The sequence below is a fragment of the Pholcus phalangioides genome, unplaced genomic scaffold (genome assembly GCF_987345545.1).
Source record: "Pholcus phalangioides strain wild (caught in Gottingen) unplaced genomic scaffold, Ppha-v1.0 ptg000008l_1, whole genome shotgun sequence".
Taxonomy (NCBI): domain Eukaryota; kingdom Metazoa; phylum Arthropoda; class Arachnida; order Araneae; family Pholcidae; genus Pholcus; species Pholcus phalangioides.
This window is the reverse complement of record NW_028301601.1, coordinates 24,021,362-24,033,794: the sequence shown is the minus strand read 5'-3', so window position 1 is coordinate 24,033,794 and position 12,433 is coordinate 24,021,362.

Genomic DNA, 12,433 nt, shown 5'->3' with positions numbered 1-12,433 from the left:
ATGAACTCTCAAAATTTCCCACAAATGCTAAGGAATTTCCCACTTGGGGAAATTTTGGCCAATTTTTCCCACGGGTTACCATCACTGCTACCCCGACCATGGACACAAATATTCTTCTTGGAGACGAAGCCCGTGCTCCCATCTTTCCGTCACTTTTTTCAGTTAGTAATATTCACAACAAAAGATGATCGGAATCAAAAATGATCGGGGAGATATTATCAATGATTTGCAAGTTGAAAGTTATCTAAGTATAAAATCCTAATCTAGTATAAAATCAGTTGCGAGATTTACACTATAAAAAAAAAAAATTGGTGCGAATGTGTTCAATGCAATGATAAATGTGAATTAGATACATTGATTTATTTTATTTATATAGTCGAATCCCGTTATAACGAACTTCTAGATACCGGAGAAATCACTTCGTTATAACGAAATTTCGCGGGGGGGGGGGGGATTAGGAAAGTGTTTGTAAAAACGAGATTTTCGCTATAACGGTATTTACAACGGGATTCGGTTGTAGTATGTATGCATCATGTCTCTTTCAATGAAGGCATTTCACTATGGAGGAATTATTTGGAAAATTTCATGTCGAAATTACTTTTATGTAAAGGTTTTATCGAATGTTCATATACATCCAAAAAAATTTAACATTTGAAAGATAAACAAACTATTCTAAAAACATACTCTCATAGACTAATTAAACGGGCGTGCCAAAGTGGAAAACCCTGCGTTTTAAAGATTTTGATCTTCAAACGATCAGATCATTGAAAAATCCACGCAAACCCAATATTCTACGTCACTCGATATTTTAGTTTTCCTCGCACAATTTCTATTGATAGACGCAATTCCATCTTTTGGCAAAAAGTGATACTATGCAATTAGATATTGTGCATGAAGCTGTTATGATAAAAGGGAGCGACAACATTTGTTCGAGGAAAATGTGGGAAATCTGAATCTAAATATGGAACATTTCTACTTCTCGTGAAAAACATCACAAACATTCGGTGAAAATTTCATGTCCGAATCTATAGTCGAATATTAGCAAAGCAAACGGGGGGGGGGGGGGGTATGACATTTTACTGGCGAACTGTTGCTCATAGAGGCATACATCAAATTGGAAAAAAGTTTCCAAATAATGTGTAGTATTCATGTGCCATTCATGTTTCAAAGGGGTATTCTGATTATTAAATAAAAGAAAATATATATACTTTTTATACAATCCCCGTGTGACCGAAAACCCAATTAGAAAGTTGTTGCCCAGTCTCTTCTGATGCCAACAGAAAAAAAAAATTCATGTTTCAAAGTGCAAAGTTTATTTATAAATCCTAATTCGGAAAGCGGAGCAAATTTGGGGAAAAGAACAGCGTTAAATGCGGGTAAAATGGTTTAATAATGGTGAATACACGTGTGTAGATTTACCGTAAGAAATCAAAAGAATATTCCGCACATGTTGTCTGGTTAAAAACGAATGCAACCGTTTTATATCAATACTTTTTAAATTTCATCATTTTCATCATACAGTATTTAATAAAGTCGTAAAAACACAGCGTTTTCGTAATAGAAATTATATTATGATAATTATGGCAAAAATTACGAATATCCATTTCACATATTTGTCAGATTTTAAAGTTTTGTTCTCAATTTTTTTTTTGTGAAATTATAATTAAACTCAAATTAACTAACTCAAATTCTCCTACTCTCAGAAACAAAATCTCGGTCTCCACTCGTCACCTCAAAGACCTCGTTTTTCACCATAAATCCAATTACCTGTCCAACTCGTTGCCTACCTATCTTAAAGCAAATCCCTCAAAATTCTGACATTTCCTCCACCCCGAATCCGGCACCTCCTCACTCAAAACTTCCAACTCGGGCCTAACTTCTCCCCTTGATATTGCCTCCAAATTTAATCGGGCCTTCTTTTCTCAAGGTTTATAGAATATGTAAACTTTTTTCTCTCTTCTGTTTTCTTCTGCGATCCCATTTCCCCACCCACAAATACTTCTTTTCCGGTTTACTTCAAAATTCCAGTCCCGTCTTTTTTTCTAAAGCTGGTCTCCCGAATCTATCTAAAAAAAAAACCCATTCTACTGGCCTCGATGGGATCCTAAATCATATCCTCAAATTCTGCTTTTATTTCTGTCTCCTCATTATTTTCAACGTCTCACCGAACACATCTGACCTACCCTCTGACTAGAAAATTAATGAGATAATTAACATCCATGAAACAGGTTCACTGTTCCACTCCCTTAATTTTAGAACTATTGCAATCATCTCCTCTTGCTGCAAGCTCTTTGAACACATAATTGCCAAGAAAGTCTGTACCCACCTCGACTCGATTAACTTCTTCCCTAACCAACATGGATTTAGATCATCGCTATCTGTATCTACCCAGTCAACACTTTTCATACATGACTTAACAAACACCATTGATAAAAACCTTCAATCCCATGTCATTTTCCTAGATTTTTCTAAAGCGTTTGATAGGGTGCCCCATAATAAGCTTCTACTAAAAGTTTCAAACCTTGGTCTAAATGTTCTTAACTAAAATGTTCTTGGTCTAAAACTGCTTAAATGGGTGGAAGCCTTCCTCATTAACCGCAGTTTGTCTCATTCAATGGCCAGAACTCCCCATTTCTTCATGTTAAGTCTGGCACGCCTCAAGGTTCGGTCCCCTCGCCATTACTACTTCTAATTTATATAAATGATCTACCCGACTCCATAAACTGCCGTATCAGACTCTTTGCAGATCATTGTGTCATTCAGAGGGGGCTATCTCGCTTTCATCAAATGCGGACGTGATCATTATTCTCCCCTCGCATTTATTGTCGTCGATCCGATGATCCAAAATCCGATCTGACGACTGAGATCTGGCCTCCGGAATCGATTACGCCTCTTATTGTCTTCTGACCACATTTCAAATTCACGGTCTGCGGTGTGTCAATGATCATACCAACACCAGTTGCCGGCACCGTGATACATGCTGTTAGGACTGTGGTTTCTTCAATCGTTTCCCCTCGCCCTCTTCCGTTTCAACAAAGTTCGCCTGGGCAGAGTTCGCTCAATGGCTCCTGCTGGCATCTCGTAGGACAAAACCTTGCTATGTGGCCTTCTGTTCCACATGCATAACAAGTGACTGCGGATCTCGCTCTGTTATTCGAATCCATCGTCACCTTAGGCGGGATGGACTCACCCTGAAGTCGCTGGTTTCCGCTGGCTTTCCATCTCGGACTTTGATGAACCGGTCTTGGAGTTCTCGTTCTGTCACTAAGGAAGGATGTTTCCACAGTCCTCTTTTGTTCATGATACAAAACAGTTTCCAATATATCCGACCAAGAGAATCTCTCCAACACAACCTTAAAATTATTTCCGAACGGTGCTCAACCGGGAATTGCCCCTCAACACCTCAAAAACAGTTTTTATGAAAGTTACCAAAAAGAATTCCCCACGATTTCCCCCTTACTCGATAAACAATTCTTTGATCTCTGAGGCTTCCCATTAAAAATACCTGGGCATTACAATCTCTTGCGATCTCCGCTGGAATCTGCACGTTGATTATATCTTTAATAAATGTCTCCAAAAAACTCGTTTTCCCTTCGTCGTAACCTGAAAAACTCCACCTGTCATGTCCGTCACCTGTACTACCAAACATATATCCTCCCTGCTCTCTCCTATGCCTGTGAAGCCAGAGACCCCCACCCCCCCATACCCAAACCTACATAGACAAATTAGAAGTCCACGCGCTTCATTTTTAACTGTTGGTCTTCGTCTGTCCCCATATCGGAACTCAAGCGCAAACTCAATAACTTCCGCATCCTCTTGTATAGGCCTCGGATAAACAATATTGAATAAATAAATGAATACGATTGGTGATTGTGCCCAAATCTGACAATATTTTTGATGACATTTGGCGATGCCCCGTATATTTTACGGATCATTACTTAAGATCATAGTTTACCGAATTTTATTTTTCTCGATGAAATATAGTCATCAGATCATTTGATTTTTTTTCCCCGTGAAATATATTATCTTTTACTGCGATTTGCAGCAGCCATTTAATCCCACATCCTTCAGCAATTTCAGCAGTAATTAGTAAATTGCATTTTTAAAGCAATAAATTGAAAATCTTGGCGAAAATTTAGTGATACCGGATTTAGGATCGCAATTTCCTGCATTCGCCTTGAAAATGTATAGTGAACTTAAGTATGAAGGTACAAATTTATTTGAACCCATATGGATAATTACTAATATCAATAACGTTTGAATAATTTTATCAAGTCTGCCTGCGAACACCTATGCTATCGTCGTGGACCACCTCTTGTACGCAGACCATTTGTCACAGAGTTAGAATAATATATAGAGCGCGCGAGGGGTTACAATGTGAAGCAAAGATCGGAGTCACGTGACTCCGGTCAAAAGGCTGGTCAGGGAATCTCGCTGGCAATGCTTTTCTTATGGCTATTCGTATGACGATCTACAGGCGCTGTCTTATTTTTGATTAGAATGGTCAACACTTGCGCAGCTTTCGGATGTTCTGAACGGTTTAGGAAAGGGGGACCAGTATCCTTTCACAAAGGAATACTTTTTTGCTTATTCCCCTTCTTATAAATTAAAAATTGGAATATTAAATTGACGATTCAATGGATTTCTGACGTAATCTCAGTTTTTAACGACTCCATTTTGGATTTAATTCAGTTAAAGTTCCGAGTTTTGGTAAAATTCAAATGTCATGAGCCATTATTAAATGTTTTAATAGAATTTTTGGTAATAAATGATTGAAGTAATGAGTTTTATTAACTTTTAACTGAAATATACGTCTCCGCAAGATTTGGCGAGATTTGGCGAGCTAGTGAGTTTATTCGAGTTTCGCTCAACTTTGAAGATAATATGCTCTTCAGAATGAGGAATTTATGGAAAATATTTTATTTAAATAGAATGTAATGAAAACGCACCCTCCAGACAATGGCAGTTTTGCATAAAATTGTATAACTACCTCTAAAAATAGTATTTTTACCTCTCTTCACGCCTGAGATAAAACTAATACAGAAAAGAAATGTTTTTATTGATTAATTTTAGTTTGTTGTATGTGAAATTGCCCTCAAACAAGAAAATCAATTAATTAATTGATTAATTAATTTTCAGTCAATATCTTTATTAGGACCATCTGATTTAATATCCGAAGTCACTATGTGTACCTCAGATGTTAACTTGAAGAAACAATCATTCTGAAAACTACTTAGCGCCTGAAAAAAATGAAGATTCACATACGTACATATGTATACTTCTGGAGCGAAGAGGTTACACATATGTCACATGTAACATACATTTACGTACTCTAAATTATTACATATATACACTACACGAAATTTCATTTCTTATAATTTAGGAAAGTACTGACGATGAGGTATTGCAATTTTCTTGAAAAATTCATTTTATTCCGGAAATATTATGTAAGTGTATTTTTTGTGTGATAAAGTTATAAAAGGTTTTTCAGGAATGTTGGAAATGAAACTTTTGCTTATTATTTAAATATTTCATGACTGAATATGGTACAAGTGTGAATGTGTTACATTACATAAAATAATATGATGCATTATAATTATATACTCAAAATAAATGTATGATTAGAGTAATTTTAATGTTCTTGGAAGATAATTTATACCCCTAGTTAAAATAAATTTTCGAAATTAAAAGTGGCAAAGTGAATGAGAAGAGAATATTTAAAAATATAAATGAAATAGGCTGTATATATAAGAGATAGGTTATATTTATAATAGGATTTAAAAACTCAAAAGTCTTAAATTATTAGGAATTATCCCTTTTGGAAAATCAAAAAATTTCGTTTTTCAATATTTGTTTATATTATATAGAATTGATTTTTTTTTTTCGAATACCTCATTCCCTAAATATTTTACAAAAGAATGAATGAAATTCATTGAACAAATGAAGGAAAGTTTTCATCAACTTGATCGAGTCAAATTTCGTTACAACATCCTAGCATTAACACGAAATCACTATGTTCTGCGAAAACGAGTCAAATGTAATAGCGCAGAACCTGTTCTTTCTCCGACAATACAGCTCATCTTTTCTTCACGTTCGCCAAGTTTTATGAATAGCGTGCGCGGTCTATTTATATCTTTAGTCTATGCCATTTGTTAAGAAACGTTGATATATCGTATTTATTTATTCAATATTGTCTGACCGAGACCTAAAGACACAAGGAAAAAAAAAACAGAATGAATTACATTAAAAAAGTACGTTGTGGCGAAAGTTGACTATCATGAGCAAAATTGTCGTTATATAATAGGCTTCTCGTTATAAATGAATTTCTATTTTTTTTATTGATAATAAAATGGTAGAAAATTGCTACTTTATCTACACTAAAATGCATTAAGAAACACCATCCTAATATCAACGAATGAACAGAACTCTAGTCGTGAAATTGATTTTTAGTCTCTTTAGTGACTATTATGACTATTGTCAGGTGGCCATACTAATGTGGCCACACAGTGTATGCTTTGCCTTTGAGTGAATCACCATAGATGCAGTAATTACGAACTAGTGATATTTAATTCCGGAATTATTTTTCCATTAATTATCAAAATGCTTTTCATCAATACTGGAAAAAATAATTTATTTCTTAATTTCGAATTGTCACAGATTCTTATATATGTATATACACTGAAGAGCCAAAAAAACTGGTACACCTGCCTAATATCGTGTAGGGCCCCCGCGAGCCCGCAGAAGTGCCGCAACACGACGTGGCATGGACTCGACTAATGTCTGAAGTAGTGCTGGAGGTAATTGACACCATGAATCCTGCAGGGCTGTCCATAAATCCGTAGGAGTAAGGGGGGGGGGTGGAGATCTCTTCTGAACAGCACGTTGCAAGGCATCCCAGATATGTTCAATAATGTTCATGTCTGGGGATTTAGGTGGCCAGCGGAAGTGTCTAAAGTCAGAAGAGTGTTCCTGGAGCCACTTTGTAGCAATTCTGGACGTGTGGGGTGTCGCATCGTCCTGCTGAAATTGTCCAAGTCCGTCGGAATGCACAATGGACATGAATGGGTGCAGGTGATCAGACAGGATGCTTACGTACCTGTCAGAGTCGTATCTAGACGTATCAGGGGTCCCATATCACGCCAACTCACACGCCCCATACCATCACAGAGCCTCCACCAGCTTGAACAGTCCCCTGTTGACATATAGGGTCCATGGATTCATGAGGTTGTCTCCCTACCCGTACACGTCCATCAGCTCGAAGCAATTGGAACCGAGACTCGTCAGACCAGGCAACGTGTTTCCAGTCCTCAACAGTCCAATGTCGGTGTTGTCGGGCCCAGGCGAGGCGTAAAGCTTTGTGTCGTGCAGTCATCAAGGGTACAGGAGTGGGCCTTCGGCTCCGAAAGCCCATATCGATGATGTTTCGTTGAATGGTTCGCACGCTGACACTTGTTGATGGCCCAGCATTGAAATCTGCAGCAATTTGCGGAAGGGTTGCACGTCTGTCACGTATAATGATTCTCGTCAGTCCCGTTCTTGCATGATCTCTTTCCGGCAGCAGCGATGTCGTAGATTTAATTTTTTACCGGATTCCCGATATTCACGGTACACTCGTGAAATGGTCGTACGTGAAAATCTAAATTTCATCGCTACCTCGGAGATGCTATGTCCCATCTCTCGTGCACCGACTATAACACCACGTTCAAACTCACTTGAATCTCGATAACCTGCCATTGTAGCAGCAGTAACAGATCTAACAACTATGCCAGACACTTGTTGTGTTATATAGGCGTTGCCGACCGCAGCGCCGTACTCTGATTGGTTCCATATCTCTTTATTTGCATACGCATGCCTGTACCAGTTTTTTTTTGCTCTTCAGTTTATATAACTTTCATTAAATTTTGTATCTAATGCATTCATATATTTTTTGAATAGGTAGGCCTACTTCTTTTTTTTTTTTGAGCATACCTGTGTGTTCTATATTAATGAGGAAAGGGGTCAAAAATGGCTGAAATTCTGTTTACATCATACATTCCGTAAACACGGGTTACTATAGCCTACTTTCATAAAACTTTATAGAACTTTTATAAAACTCATATGCTATAAAAAAAAACAAATAATAAATACTGCGATTTAAATTTTAGATAGTTCACATTTTTTTTCTAAAAAATTCTGTAAAATAAAAATAATCCACTTTCTATAATGTTTTGGTGAAAAACATACAAAGTAGCCATAAGTTAGGGGTAACTTTGTCCCACATCTTCCTATTTTAAACACTGTAAAACATGCTTGGGTCCCACTGGTTTTGAATAAAAAGTAAAAAATACACTTTAGAGTTACACTGGTACTTACACTGTCAAAAAAAGGAAAAAAGACTAAAGCAGTCTTATTAGAACTGAGAAATTGAATTTTCTCTGGGTGTTATGCCGAAACTAGTATTTGGAAAGAAAAGTGATTTGTCTCCTCCGAGAATCGAACCTGGATCCCTGTGCATACCGGCCAAGTGCGCTAACCAATACAAATCACTTAGAGGAGACAAATCACTTTTCTTTCCAAATACTAATTTCGGCATAACATCCCGGAAATTCAATTTCTCAGAATACATATTTCGGGCCGAAAAAATACCATATCTTAATATTCTTATTAGAAGTCTTACAACGGGTACGGTACCTAAGTATAATCAGTCAGTTAAAAAATAACTTTCAATTCTTGGCAAAACAATATTCACAGGAAAAAGTCCTCTTTTTATTAACCTTGAAGGCTTGGTCACTTTGTTTGTAGTGTCGTACTAGAAATGCCGTAATAGAAATGTACAGTTCGGTCTCTAAATATTGCGTTTTAAAGATTCAAAAAAAAAGGATCAGGAACTCATCTAAAGATGAAACAGATTAAATTATTTATTTCATTTTTCATTTAAATCATTTCTTTCATTAATGCTGGAATCATTTCTTTCATTAATGCTGGAATCATTTCTTTCATTAATGCTGGAATCATTTCTTTCATTAATGCTGGAATCATTTCTTTCATTAATGCTGGAATCATTTCTTTCATTAATGCTGGAATCATTTCTTTCATTAATGCTGGAATCATTTCTTTCATTAATGCTGGAATCATTTCTTTCATTAATGCTGGAATCATTTCTTTCATTAATGCTGGAATCATTTCTTTCATTAATGCTGGAATCATTTCTTTCATTAATGCTGGAATCATTTCTTTCATCAATTCTTGAGTTTTTCTTCATTAATTCTGGAATTTTCCTCCATTAATTCTGGAATTTTCCTCCATTAATTCTGGAATTTTCCTCCATTAATTCTGGAATTATTTCTTTCATTAATTCTGGAATCATTTACAAATGCAAATACAACGCCACAACAGGCAAATTGCCCAACGAGGTGGCTGACTTAAGAACATCATGGATCCCCGAGCCATTTTTTGGAGGCCCTACCTACTACTGCTACACCACACATGCACCCCGCCCACACACAGCTCCCCCCCCCCGTGGAACCTCCAACGAATCGGTACATGTGGGAATGTGCGTGTACGTGTAGTGAAACCTGACGTGAAGTTTTTTTTGTTTCTCTGTAATGCTTGTTATGTGTAGTGCTGCCATCTGCCACCAGTTTTTCTAACTATGAGTGAAGTGTTATGATTGAATGATTTATCGTTGTAGGACTGTTGCTCTCTGTGGCGAGACTTTTTAACGGGGAGATCGCAGATTCGTTCGAATTCTTTCATTAATGCTGGAATCATTTCTTTCATTAATGCTGGAATCATTTCTTTCATTAATGCTGGAATCATTTCTTTCATTAATGCTGGAATCATTTCTTTCATTAATGCTGAAAAATTTCTTTCATCAATTCTTGAGTTTTTCTTCATTAATTCTGGAATTTTCCTCCATTAATTCTGGAATTATCACTTTTATCCATCTTAAATTATCTTTCATTAATGCTGGAATTATCACTTTTATCAATCTGAAATTATCTTTCATTAATGCTGAAATTATCTCTTTCAATTATTTTGGAATTATCTCTTTCAATTATTTTGGAATTATCTCTTTCAATTATTTTGGAATTATCTCTTTCAATTATTTTGGAATTATCTCTTTCAATTATTTTGGAATTATCTCTTTCAATTATTTTGGAATTATCTCTTTCAATTATTTTGGAATTATCTCTTTCAATTATTTTGGAATTATCTCTTTCAATTATTTTGGAATTATCTCTTTCAATTATTTTGGAATTATCTCTTCTATTAATTCTATAATTTTTTTATGGGAGCTAGATATTTCAAAAAAGAATTTCAAGTTCAAGTTATTGATCTTCCTCTTTTTGCTTCGAAAATGCTTGATTAAAGCTGCGGAATTTCTTCAATGTAATTTATATTTGCCCATAATTAATTTTTCAAAGCATCCTATACTATATGGATTGAGAGATGCAATTGGATAATATAAGACAATACGGAGACATTAATTCTCATTCTCGTGCTTGAGAAGATATAAGTAAAAAGCTGAAATTAATGTTATTGCTTGGATATCCACCTCAAAAGTGGGTCTGGCTCATTATTTTATATTTAATTTTCTGGGCTTCGTATCTCTAAGCGAACTCAATATTTCAAAAAACAAAAATTCATTTCAGTTTTTAAAATTATTGATGTGGCGTAAAACCCCATTAAATTTCGGCATTTCTATGCTAAAATCGGAAATTTTAACATTGGTTTCTATGGCGATCGTGTTTGTTTTCACCGAGTCACGTGATCTGCCGACGGATTCGTTGGGGACACCGTTCTCAGTACTGCCAAGGCAGAGACCGCTGACATTATACTCCCTCCAGTAATATAAGCTCGATGCCAAGGAGACATCCGAAACAAAGGACCTGCAAAGAAGCAGACGACAGGTAAGATCATAAGAAGTGAATTTCCACACTCCACATTATAGCATGTGCTGCCATCTAACCTCAAATTTAAAAATGACTCATGTGGTGATGCGGAAGTTTAAAGTAAAAAAACTATATTCTTTATTCCGTTCAGGTCCTTATAAACAAAGCTCATAAACTGAACTGGAAATTCAAACTGAAAGTTCGGTTATTTTATTTGAGCATAAGGAGACGTCCAAAACAAAGAACCTCTTAATGAGCAGACGACAGACAAGAAATCGCTTTGTTCGGTTCCCTACAAGCTGAGCTGACAATTCAAACTTCCAGTTCAGTAATTTTTTCAGGGCACAAGGAGACGTCCAAAACAAGAAACCTGGAGAGAAGCAGACGACAGAGATTCTGAGGATTGATTTATATACTGTTGCTGCTGCCATCTAATCTCGAAATTTCACGCTACTCATGCAATGATGAAAAAAGAGAGGGAGAGAGTTCTTTTTGTTATTTTTTAGCATAAAATTTTTTTATGAGACAAAAATTTCAGAACAAAATTCGTACATTTGCAATAATCGATTTTATGTAGAAAAACGATTATTTCTACCCACAAAAAAATTCTAACAATATGGATGATCGATCAAATAAGTGAAAATATATAGATTATGTGGTCTTCAGATATATATATAGGATTACCAGATTCAAAACTGAAAAAGGAGGACACTTGATGCGAACCTTTATGCTTTTAGACATCTTAACGCATGCCCCCCCCCCCCCCCACCGAAAGTGGTGAATCAGAAAAACGAGACGTAGTTTAATTTTTCAACTAGGGCCTCCAAAAAATCCCTTGGCTCGGGGGGGCCCATGATGCTCTTAAGACGATCCTGCCTGTCAGCCCCACCCTTCTGGGGGTCATGGAATTCCAGTACTTGATTCCTTTACTTCTATTAATTTACATTAATTAAACAAAAAAACAGCAATAAAATAATTCGAAAAATAATCAGTTATCGAATCGCAACGTATATTTGATAAAGAGATGATGAAGCGTTCTCAAAGTATGAAAAAAATGTATGTCTGTTCAATACGGTTCGAGCCACGATGGAGTGTCAGCAGGTGGACAGCGTGCTAATTATTATTAATAATTTATGAATTTTGTAAAACTAATTTAAATGCCATTCCCTCTCAATAGATCGTGTTCGATTACGGTCCAAACTATCAACGCGTTTCTGAAAAAATGAGTGTAATAAAATACGTTCTTCCTGAAAAAAAATTTCCCCTTCAAGATTTATGTTCGTAACTCGAAAAGTTTGTAAGTTGGGGAGCAACTGTATAAAAAAAATTTGGATGGGCCGCAAAAATTTTTTGGCATTAGGCCGCGAAATTCTCCTAAGCCCGGACCTTTTTTCGATTTTTGAATTTAAATATCTCAGGGAATAATGCAGTTAAAAGCATGTAATTTGTTTGTTGGGCTCAGAAGAGAAAGAGCAACAACTGTCTGATTGGAAATTAGAGGGGGGGATCGTATAAAAATGTACATTTTTTATTTTGTGTAGACTGTATTTTCATCCTCA